Genomic DNA, 13,056 nt, shown 5'->3' with positions numbered 1-13,056 from the left:
TCACCTCCCAAAGGTTCTGATATGTTTCAGCTGTGTCCCCACTCAAATCTCATCACGAATTGTAGCTCCCATAATTCCCACGTATTGTGGGAGGGGCCCAGTGGGAGATAATTGAATCTAGGGACGGTTTCCCCTTACAGTTCTCATGGTAGTGAATAAGTCTCACGAGATCTGATGACTTTATAAGGGAAATTTCCTTCCACTTAGCTTTTATTCTCTCTTTGCCTGCCATCATGTAAGATATGCCTTTTGCCTTCTGCCGTGATTATGAGGCCTTCCCAGCCACGTGGAACTGTGAGTTCGTTAAACCTCTTTTTCTCTATAAATTATCCAGTCTTATGTCTTTATCAGTAGCATGAAAATGGACTAACACAGGCTCCACCCCTGAACAGTGCCATCACCTGGGTTAGGGTTTCAACATATGAATTTTGGCAGAACACAAACATTCAGACCATAGCACTTAGTGACTCACTTCTAATGAATAACATAAAGTAGAATTAATAGTGGGCAGTTTCAAAGACTGGTTCATAAAAAGACACCGTGGCTTCCTCCTCAGCTTCACATCACTTGCCCTGTTAGAAGTTAGCTGCCCTGTCATGAGCAGACCCATGGAGAGGGCCGTGTAGCAGAGGATGGGGGTCGCCATGTGAGTGAGTGTTCTGGAAGTCAGTCCTCCAAACTGCAGTCATTCCTTCTGATGCCTGTAGTGTGAGCCAACAGCTTGACTGCATCCTCACCAGAGACCTTGAGCTTGAATCACCCTGCAAAGCTGCTCCTGACTGACTCAGAAACTGTGTGAAATCATGAAAGCTTGTTTTCTTCAGCTGCTGCAATTTGGGGTAATTTGCAATGCATCAATAGATAAATAATAGAGCAACAATGGAACTATTGTTTTGGAGCATTTGTTTAACTTGGTTCGAATGTGAGGCACTTAACGAGCATCCCAACTCCAGTTAATCACAGCAAATTACTGCCATTTAAGAGACATGCAAAGAGCCAGTGAGGGACATATGGAGGATGAAGAGGGAGAGAAAAGGGAGAAGAGAAAAAGAGAGGAAAAAAAGGAAAAAATAAGTTAGCAAGAGAGGGACATGGGAAAGATGACTACGTGTCCTAGTTTAGCTTGGATAGTCCCAGTTTGTAGCACTGTCTTGATGTGGTTCTGAATAGAGTCCCTTTTCACTTTCAAAAGTGTCCTGGTTTGGATGATAAATTATATGACCCTAGATATAGGTCAATAATACGCCTTCCCCCAACCCAGTTCTTCGCTTTAATACTCTGTCTTTCCCTGATGCCTCTTGCCCAGTCTGCTCCAGCTCCACAGCACTTGCTCAGAGTCCTAAATTTCCCAGCAAACCACAGTCTCACTGGCATCTCTTCCATGGCTTACAAACCACCTGTTTACTTCCCAGTATTCCTGCATCACAGTCAGGAATTCATCATGGTGGTGAAGAGCTTGGCTTAGGAATTAGGCAAACCTGGGTCTGAGTCTTGGTTTTATATTTATTGCTATATAACCCTAGGGAAATTATTTCACTTCTTTATGCCTCAGGTATAAGCTGGGGCATATATTATCTACTCTCTCATAGGAATGTTGAGGATATTAATAAGAGTATGTACATAAAATGCTCAGCATACTGTCTGGCATATGTATATATATGCTAAGCATTTTATATGCATAATATATGTGATGACTATATGTTAGCTACTATCAGCATTTAGTACCCGAGAAAAAAATCCATCTCATGGAGATGCTTTTTTTTGTTGTTGTTTTTGAGACAGAGTCTTGTTCTGTCACCCAGGCTGGAGTGCAGTGGTGTGATCTCGGCACTCTGCAACCTCCACCTCATGGGTTCAAGCAATTCTCCTGCCTCAGCCTCCTGAGTAGCTGGGACTACAGGCGCGTGCCACCATGCCCGGATAATTTTTTGTATTTTTAATAGAGATGGGGTTTCACCGTATTAGCCAGGATGGCCTCGATCTCCTGACCTTGTGATCCGCCCGCCTTGGCCTCCCAAAGTGCTGGAATTCCAGGTGTGAGCCACCGCGCCCGGCCAGAGATGATTTTTAGTTGTTGGGACATGTATCTTACTAGAAAACTCTCAAGTATGTCATTGTATTTATTTGTTTTAATGTTAGGAGGCAGAAAATGTTAGGAAATGTGTCAAGCAGTAAAGGAAAAGTCAAGCAGACTATCTACCCTTCAGGCTCGATATGCCTTACTTTGTTTATTCATTCATTCATTCACTTACACATTCATTCACTTATTTTTCAACAAATATATATTGGTTATCTTTCAAATACCAGGCACTATGCTAAGCACAGGATTAAACAGCACTTTTCAAAAAATAAATAAATACCCTAAAGCTTGATTCCCATTTCTTAAAGGAAAATCTTACATTAAAAAAAGGCTGTTGTGTGGCAGTACTAAGTAAGTAGGGGTTTGAAGCCAAATTGAGAAATTATATATACACACACACATGTTTTTCTGATGATCAAATCTTTCAAATTGACTTCGAACAGCAGGAGCAATTTTCGGCTATAAAAAGGAATGTATTTTAGCTTTTGACCTAATGATTTAAAAAACAGAGGAACCTAAGAGTGGGAAAATGCAAATTATGTGAATATATAATTTGGCATCGGTGGTATATCAGCAGAAGGAGCTGCTGACAGGAAGACATTTTTTTTTCTTTTTAGCCGTAGGCATTCCTCATTTCTGTTTTTAGGAACAAGGAAAACTAGTGGACAGAAATATCCCTGGTTACATGGACTACATATTTTACATGCACAGCAGAAAATATTTAATAAAACGAAGGAGGTGCCTGAAAAATCGAGACCTCAATAGATGAAGGTGGTCACAACAATTAAAATACATCCTTTCTTCCCCCTCATGGAACCGGATAATGAGGTATAGAGATAATATATAGGATTGCTGTAAACTATTTGGCAGCATTTGCCAGATGAAATTTTGAAAAAACATCTTTTCACTGTTTTCATTCCACTTAAATAATGAGTACCACATTATATGTTTTGATAGCCCATGAATTTTTATCTTTGTTTTAATCGTTAAGGTCAAGTTAGCATTGATTACTACTAAGCTGATTCTAAATGAATAGTGTTATTTCAGGAATAATAGTAACTAACGTTTATTAAATGTTTACTATGTGCTCAGTTCGGTGCTTTCAAGGCAATTTCCCATTTAATTCTCACCACCACCCAAGGACACAGCTGCTATCATGATCTCATCTCACACATGAAAAAGCTAGGGGTGGAAAGTGTTACGACCTTGTTTAATTACAAAGGAAGTCAGCAAAACAGCCAAGATTGGAGCTTGGAAAAGTGTGACTCCAGAGCCCACGCTTACCCGACATGCTATTCTTAATGGAAGGGCTCATGTAGCTCACCTGTTTATTCATATTTTCTAATTTGTCCTTTTTGAAATAGTTATTCCTGTTCGGATTCCACTTTTAATCCTTGCCCATTTTCTCAATTCTATGCAAGGCTCATTTAACTTTATAGTTATGCAAGTCCACACCTGTCTGAATGATACACTGGCTCATTCATTTAGTTGAAAGGTAGACACCAAATTGATTTTTAAAAAGACATGGGAACCTAATTGAAAAAAAATTCATGAATCACCTTAATGAGGAATTGGTACCAGGAAATCCAGTACAGAGAACCTCAGACAATTTGCTTTTGGAAACGCTCTAATCAACCACATATTCATCTGGAATGAAAATGCCTCTCTAGCAAGACATTGTGTGATAAATGAAGTACGGGAGGTGAGAGCCATTTCAGTGACTTCTAAACAATTATTTCTCATTTTTCTGTGTCTGAAGACGATGATACGTATATTTATTACCGAAAAGTGAGGTGACCAGTATTCTTTCCAGCATTGGGTAAATTAAAGACAAAGTGGACATCCTTTGCAAATTCTTGCATTTTTTTTCTTTGCAGCTGTTGTTCATCATTTCCTTCCCTAATTTGTTCCAAGACTAGCTGGCTTGTCACGGTTGTTTCCTCATGCTCCACCACTCTGCCATGACAGCTGAAGGTATGTTCTGTGTTCTTTAAAGCCCCAATTTTTTTTCCCCCAAATAGCTTCTGCCTCATGCAAAATAAAAACATTATAACATCTTGCTATTATCTATTTTATATACATTTACATTCTGCTGGAGTTACACCCTTTTTAACGCAAACCTATTTGGAATTTGGTTGTTGAGTCCCTAATTCTTACTGATGAAAGTCAAGAAATCGACGAGACAGTTAATCATAACTCTTTAAACATCAAATTCTCTTAGAGTTTATCACTATGTGGGTGACGTCTTTGGTATCATGAGCCTTTTTACCATCTTAATATTCCTTCCTCCATTATAATTTTGAGAAAATCAAAATCCACTTCCATGTAATAGAAAACATTACTCTTGGCTGGGCGTCGTGGCTCATGCCTGTAATCCCAGCACTTTGGAAGGCCAAGGTGGGCAGATCACAAGGTCAAGAGATCAAGACTATCCTGGCCAACATGGTGAAACCCTGTCTCTACTAAAAATACAAAAAATTAGCTGGGTGTGGTGGTGTGCACCTGTAGTCCCAGCTACTTGGGAGGCTGAGGCAGGAGAATTGCTTGAATCTGAGAATTGGCGGTTGCAGTGAGCGAGACTATACCACTGCACTCCAGTCTGGCGACAGAGTGAGACTCTGTCTCAAAAAAAAAAAAAAGAAAAGAAAAGAAAAGAAAATATTACTCTTTCCCTTATGTGTTTCTTACCATCCTGTATTTATCCAAACTTAGACATACTTGCATACTGGCCCAAATTTCCGTATCCCAGGAAAAGACAGGCTACATAGTTTTTGAAGCCTAGTGTGAAATGAAAATACAGGGCCCTTAGTTTAAAAAAAAAAAGGCAGGAAATAGTGTGGTTTAAGGTGTTAAATATAAACCTTTTTCCTTCCTTCTGTGGTTTCTCTCAACTTGTCATAGGGTTTTTTATGTGCTATTTAATGTCATTCCAAGTAAATAAAATTTAAAAAAATTTATTCCATTTTTTTCCTGGGCCTTGGGGGGAAAAAAATTAGTATGATGTTTATTGCTTATATTGGGCAATGCCAGTTTTAAATGCAAATATCAGAACATTTAACTCCTATGTGGAATCACTGAAATTACATAACTGATACCTCATGGCACTGATAACCCAACCTACAGTAGACGGGCAACCCCAAGGGTATTACAACCTTCGGGCTAGAAGCCCTTAAGTACTTGGATTGAAGATGAGTGAAAGAAAGGTTTGGATGGGCGCAGTGGCTCATGCCTGTAATCCCAGCACTTTGGGAGGCCGATGCGGGCAGATCATGAGGTCAAGAGATCAAGACCATCCTGGCCAACATGGTGAAACCCCGTCTCTACCAAAAATACAAAAATTACCTGGGCGTGGTGGCACATGCCTATAGTCCCAGCTACTTGGGAAGCTGAGGCAGGAGAATCGCTTGAACCCAGGAGGTGGAGGTTGCAGTGAGCTGAGATTATGCCATTGCACTCCAGCCTGGCAGCAGAGTGAGACTCAGTCCCCCCACCAAAAAAAAAAGAGGTTTATCTCCACTGAGTTGTAGTACACAGTTCGCTACAACCTACGCACCATGGCACTGCCAGCCTAGGATAGAATGGCTTCCACCATACTCTGCCTGAAGACTTTCTGGGTCATGTATGTCCTACCCGACTCCCATCTATACCTGTACCTAGGCCCCTGTTGGGGGATGGAGACTGAAGGCAGTAGCTGGACAGGGTGGGGAGGGTGAGGCCCTTGGCAAGGCAGAGGGTAGCCAAGAATCCTAGGAAGGTGGGAAGGGAATGGGAAGGAGAGCTGTGAGTGAGCAGAGGCTCTATTCCCCTGCACAAACTCCATTTTCCCACTGACTTAAAAATTGTTAAGAATTTCAAAAGGGTGACTGCGGAGGATTATAACCCATGTGTGGGGCCCTTCTGACATGGGGCTTTGTGCAACTGCACTGGTCACAGGGCCATAAACCCAACCCAACTGTATGAGGGACTTAGTATTTAACCCGAGGAGATAGGTATAAGCAAACAACATCGCTTTACAATGAAATTATGAAAAATAACTTTTTTATTGTTGCTGTCCATACATAGAAATTTAAAAATACCTATTTTATTTTCTTTAAAAATATATGAGAAATGTCCCTCTCAGGAATATAAGAAAACTCTTAGGGAAATAGAATTTTCCCTACTGTAACCATATTCCAGCCTACTGGTTAATAATAATGATGATGATATTAGCTGAACATACCCTATGTGTTGTGTGGGACACTGTGCTTGGCATTTTATATGAATTTACTTTATGTGAGTTATCTCAACTATGTCCTGTAACATGCAGTGAGTACAATTTTTAGCTCTACTTCATAGATGAAGAAGCTAACATAGAGAAGTCAACTTGTCCAAGACCAGAAAATGAAAAGAATGATCTATTTGAGTTTATTACAATAATGTAGAAAAATTTAATATAGCAAGCCTATAAAAAGATATATTACACCTGGAGATCAAATTGGAAAAATGATATAATCAATTTATCACTGAGTGCTGAAAGGCATTTTAGATGATTAAACACTCATTCCTTTATCTTCCAAATCCAGGAAATAAAGGATACTTTCTTCCGATCAACAGCAAAATGTTAATTTGAAGGATTATAGAGGTCATCCTATTAAAACGGGAATTCAAAAGATTTCTGCTACCTCTATTAGTATTTTACACTCTTCTGGAAGCTATGATCAATGCAATAATACAGGAAATAGAAATAGAAGCAATAATGTAGATAGGGAAAAGACACATTTGCCCTAGTTTGCATGTAATATGACTGCCCACCAGAAAACCTGAGAATCCACTGAAAAACTTTCAGAACTACCAAGAGTTAAGTGTTGAACAAATAAAATCAGCTGCTTCTCTGTATACCAACAAAAATAAGACAGAAAATCTAGTGAGAAAAATGTCCATTCTTTTTTTTGAGACACTGTCTTGCTCTGTTGCCCAGGTTGGAATGCAGTGGCACAATCTTGGCTCACTACAACTTCCACCTCCCAGGTTCAAGCAATTCTCCTGCCTCAGCCTCCCAAGTAGCGGGACAACACGTGCCCTCCATCACACCTGGCTAATTTTTGTATTTTTAGTAGAGATGGGGTTTCACCATCTTGGCCAGGCTGGTCTCAAACTTCTGACCTTGTGATCCACCCGCCTTGGCCTTTCAAAGTTCTGGGATTACAGGCATAAGCGACCGCGCCCAGCCAACTGTCCATTCTTAAAAGCAACAATAGGTATGCATATTCTAGGAAAGACCATAATTGTAAGAAGCAGGCATGACCTGGATAATGAAACCCATAAATCTTGGCTTGCAAGAAGAATATATAACTAAACTCAATTAATTACCACTGAATGAAATGGTATCGTATAAAGGTGTTGTGATGGTTAACGTTATGTGTCAACCTGACTGGGCCATTTTGTGCCCAGATATTTATTTGGTCAAACATTATTCTGGGTATGTCTGTGAGGGTGTTTTTGGAGGAGTTTAACATTTAAATCGGTAGACTAAAGCAGACTGCTCTCCCTAATGTGGATGGGCCACATCCAATCATTTGAAAGTCTGAAGAGAACAAAAAGGCTGACTTTCGGCCGGGCGCAGTGGCTCATGCCTGTAATCCCAGCACTTTGGGAGGCAGAGGCGGGCGGATCATGAGGTCAGGAGATTGAGACCATCCTGGTTAAACACAGTGAAACCCCGTCTCTACTAAAAAATACAAAAAAATAGCCGGGCGTGGTGGCAGGCGCCTGTAGTCCCAGCTACTCGGGAGGCTGAGGCAGGAGAATGGCGTGAACCCAGGAGGCGGAGCTTGCAGTGAGCTGAGATTGTGCCACTGCACTGCAGCCTGGGCGACAGAGAGAGAGGGAGGCTCCGTCTCAAACAAACAAACAAACAAAGAGGCTGACTTTCTTCTAAGAGAATTCCTTCTGCCCAACTGCTTTCAAGCTGAAACATGAGCTCTTGCTGGATCTTAAGCCTGCCAGCCTTTGGACTAGAACTACACCATGGGCTCTCCTGGTTCTCAGGCTTTAGGATTGAAACAGGAAAGATGAAGTCTGCTCACCTGAGTCTCCAGCTTGCCACCTCCCCCTGCAGATCCTGGGATTTGTCAGCCTCCGTAATCACGTGTGCCGATTTCTTATAATAAATTTCTTTATGTACATCCCATTGGTTCTGTTTCTCTGGAGAACCATAATACAATTGTCAATCAGTCCAAATTAATTTATAATTTTAAAGTGATTAAATACAAATCCCATTTGGAGAAGATAAAACAATTCTAATATTCATCTGAAAGGGTAAGCCAATACGAATGGTTTTTAAAAATTATAAAGAGAGGAATTTAAGTGTGGCTATTGAAGACGTGGGCACACTAGTCTTACAAAATAGTCTAACATATTATAAAGTAATTAAAACAATGGTTACAAGAACAGCCAGATAGTCCAAATGAAGAGAATAGTTTATTTATTTACATCCCCCCCACAAGGAGTATGTTGAAATAGATTTAGGTATGTAAAAATATTTTTAAATATTTAAAATATAATTTGCATGATATTAGGTGGCAAAAAGGAAGAATTATTCCGTAAATAGTGCTGGATACGCTGGTTAGATATTTGTGGGTCAAACAAACTAGGTCCTCATTTTTTACCATGTAACAAAATTAGTCCCAGGTGGATTTGTTTTAGTTATATGCAAAGAAAATACAAACAATAAAATATATGACAGAATATTTATTAAATTGGAAGAGGTATTTCTAAGCTTAAAAGCAGTAAGGAAATGGGAACTAAAAAGATCACATCCAAATACATAAAAATGAAAACCTTAGAGAGAGAGAGAGAGATATATATATAAATAAAACTGAAATAATACATTGGAAGAATACATGCAACTTATAGGACAGCCAAATGATCTATATATTTGATATACAAAAAGAGTGAATGAATAGATTTAAAAAATATATATGGCAAAAGACAGAAATAGATAATCCATAAATAACAAAAATCTTAATGGTAAGCAAAAAATGTCAATAACAAAGGGGTTTATTTATAGTTTCTGTTAATAGTGGAGCAGTTTGATTGGACTAATCCTCCAATTAAAAACAAACAAACAACTAGATAGTGCAGTTTCCCCATCATGACCGGAATACATGGGTTCAGGAATCAAAAGTAGGATGTAAGAATGGCTCCTCTATTATATGTGTCTTAGTCTGTTTCTGCTGCTATAACAAAATACCTTATACTGGGTAATTCATACACAACAGAAACTTATTTCTCACAGTTTTAGAGACTGGGAAGTCCCAGATCAAGCAGATTCACTGTCTGGCAAGGGCTTGCTTTCTGCTTCCAATATGGCATCTTCTTGTGGCTCTTTCCCTGGAGGAGGGGGTGAACAGTTCCCTTGTACTTCTTTTACCAAGGCACTAATCTCATCCATGAGGGCTCCACTCTCATGACTTAATCACTCCCTAAAGGCCCACTTCTTAATACTATCACATTTGTGATTACATTTCAACATATAAATTTTGGGAGGTCACCAACATTCAAATCATAGCAATACCTAATAACACACTTGCAGAATATTTCCTCCTTCTTCTGGCATCTTTGAGCTCTGTCATTTCAGAGATCTGAGTTCTTAAAGGGAACATGGCTCCACCATGAGACACAATGATTCCACTGAATTGGAGAAAGATTTCCGTTTGGCTATTTTGGACTCTTCATGCTACTGAATCAACAGGCAGAAAGGTGGATTGCTCTGCTAGGTGGAGTGATTGATCCCTACTGCCAAGAGGAAACTGGGTTGCCTTTATACATTAGGAGCAAGGAAGACTATGTCTGTAACCCAGAACACAGTTTGGGGTGTATATTAGTACTCCACATGCAACAGAAAAGTGTAGTAGAAAAGTACAGCAACCAAAATAAAAGGCAGGATAATTGAGGACTTGGAACTTTCAGGAATGAGAATTTGAATTACTCTACCACGCTCTGGCTGAAGGTGGGCGAAATCAATCAATAGTAGAAGAAGGAAGCCATAGGTAACAATTAGGACCTTGTGACCAACTGCAGCAAAAAGGGCTGTAGTCATTTTGCGTATTTCCTTTTTGCTTTTCATATGTATGTACTTAAGTATATATGCTCACATTTTCCTCTTTTTGCTCCTTTTTATTAAAAAAAATTTTATATGCAAGTTGCTAGAGGTTAAGTTCACAATTAGTCTCTGGGCAACAGGCTATCCAGTGGAACTGTGATGATTCTGAAGGGCAATTAATATAGCCACAGCACAGTATGCAACGATTGTTGCATCTCCTCATTTTGAAGATGATGAGTATCCTGTTAGGTGAAACGTGGAGTTATTATTGTATGACATTCAATTGTGTATAGAAGGTATATATGGACCATGAGCACTCATAGGGGCAGACTATGCTGTTTGATTTATTTCCTGTTAGCTCTAAATTCACCATATTTTGGCCTACTTTGTAATAAATGAAGATAGAGTTTGTAAATATTTCTCCTTTGCTAGCCAGGCTAGTGTTAAACCTTTTCAGTAGAGGGTTCTGGAGGGACGCTGGAGGAGGAAGGGATTTTCCTTTCCTGGCTCTGGTATGGCTCACTCTCTGGGCTCTTGTAGGGTACACTCCGCCCTCCCCTGCATGCTAATTCCGTGTGCTTTCTCCCATGCTGCAGGCTGCAACTTTCTCACGTGTGCTGCTGGAGATAGGGATAGGGTATCTGGGATTTCCCAGATGGTATGGGCCTGCACACCAAACCAAGTCGCTGCTCCTCACATCTTTTCAGCCCTAGAATCCCAGAGCCATCCTGCAAATATGCTGGGCTCTTAGAGAGGGCTGCTTCTCCCGATTTCGGTTCCAGCAGTCCCCAGCTACCACTCGCTCCCTCTGACACTCAGTGAGTTCACTCTAATGATTTAAGACTCCACTTTCTGTGGATGGCTTCCCTGGCACCCCAGAAACTTCTAGCAACTCGCAGTTATGCTCCCACTTACGAGGCACCTTAGTGACTTCTCCACTATCCAGTGAATCAAACATGTGCCCTTTCCAAAGACATCTGGACTTCAGCCCTAGTTGGGGGAAAGCTCTATACTGGGAACTCTATCTCCGTCTCAGCCATAATGGTTGCTCCCGGTATCTTATATTTGCTAAAATTATCTTACCTTTCATTAGTCAGTTTGCCATTATTCCAGTCATTTCTTACATTAAAATTTCCCTGTTTAAATGGTGGTTTTTGTCTCGTAACTGGACCCCAACTACTACATCTGGTAATACTCCTTGCCTTGACATCATTTTGTCTGATGTTAATACAGCCACTCCAGTTTATTACTGTTTACACGGCATCTTTTTTCTCTATCAATTTACATGTACTCTATCCATGTCTTTATATATAAAATACATATTTTCTAGACAGCAGATAATCTTCATTAAAAATTGGTAACATCTGAGTTTTAGTTGGAATGTTTAGTGAACTTACATTTAACATAATTATTAATTTGGTTGAATTTATGTAATCACTTTGCTATTTTATTCTATTTGTTGTACCCATTTTTTTGTTTCCCACTTTTCTGCCTTATGGGTTAGCCATTTTAAAAAATTATTGCATTTTAACTCACTTATGGTTCTATGGGTCACAATCTATATTAACTGAATACTATGCTACTGCACATACAATCTTACAATAGTATACTTCTACTTACCCCTTTCTGTCCTTTGCGATATTATCAAATACTTTAATGATAAACTTAGCAATGCATTATTTTCATTTTACAGAGTCAATTGCTTTTTTTTTTTTTTTTTTGGAGACAGAGTCTTGCTCTCAGGCTGCAGTGCAATGGTGCGATCTCGGCTCACTGCAACCTCCACCTCAGTGAGGTGATTATTGTGCCTTGGCCTCCTGAGTAGCTGGGTTTAGAGGCACGTACCACCACGCCTGGCTAATTTTTGTACTTTTGTAGAGATGGGGTTTCACCATGTTGTCCAGGCTGGTTTTGAATTCCTGACCTCAGGTGATCCACCACCTCGGTCCCCCAAAGTGCTGGGATTACAGGTGTGAGCCACCACGCCTGGTGTCAATTGCCTTTTTATACATGTAAGGGAAAACACTGTATATTTTACTAAACATTTATCATTTATGTGGTGAACTTTATTATTTTGTATACATCAAAATCGCTGGCTAGTTTCATTCCCCAACTGCCTAAAGAAGTTCTTTTAACTTTTCTTGTGTGCAGGTCCGCTGGTTACATTCTCTCTGACAATATTTATTGGAATATCTTTATATAACCATTATTTTAAAAGGCTGTTTTACTGAATATACTATTCTAGTTTGACACTTTTTTCTTTCCACTCTTTAAAGATGTTATACAATTATCTTCTGTTCTCCATTGTTACTGAGGAATAAACATCATTACCCTTGTATATATCTTTTGTCTCTGAAAAAAAATTTTAGTTTTTTTTTTTTGCTTTCTAGCCATTTAACTAGGATATGAACAGATGTGAGTGTGTTTGTGGTTAAACTTCTTGAAACTCTGACTTATACATTTCTTCAAATTTGGGAAGATTTTTGGTGAGTACTTTTTCAATTTTTCTTTTACTCTCCCATCCTCTTCCCCTCTTGTTGATCTCCAGTTACATTTACGCAGTCTGTTTTGTATGGTTCCATAGTTCACTGAGGCGCAATTATTTTCTTTTCCTTGGTAGTTTTTCCTTTTTGTGCATCAGTTTGGATAGCTTGTATTTCCCTGCCTTTAAGTTTACTGATCATTTCTTCTGTCTCCAATCTTCTATTAGGTTCATAGAATGAATTTTTATTTCAAGTATTGTATTTTTCAATTCTAAAATTCTCATTTGGTTTTTATAGTTTTCATTTTTCTGTCTGTAATTACTGTCTCCTTTCCTATTATGCTATTATTTTTACTTAAAAACCCTTGAACATGTTTATAATCGTTGTTAAAGTTTTTATCTGCTAATTCA

Source organism: Mandrillus leucophaeus, unplaced genomic scaffold (genome assembly GCF_000951045.1).
Source record: "Mandrillus leucophaeus isolate KB7577 unplaced genomic scaffold, Mleu.le_1.0 Scaffold204, whole genome shotgun sequence".
Lineage (NCBI taxonomy): Eukaryota > Metazoa > Chordata > Mammalia > Primates > Cercopithecidae > Mandrillus > Mandrillus leucophaeus.
Note: the sequence above shows the minus strand (reverse complement) of the source record.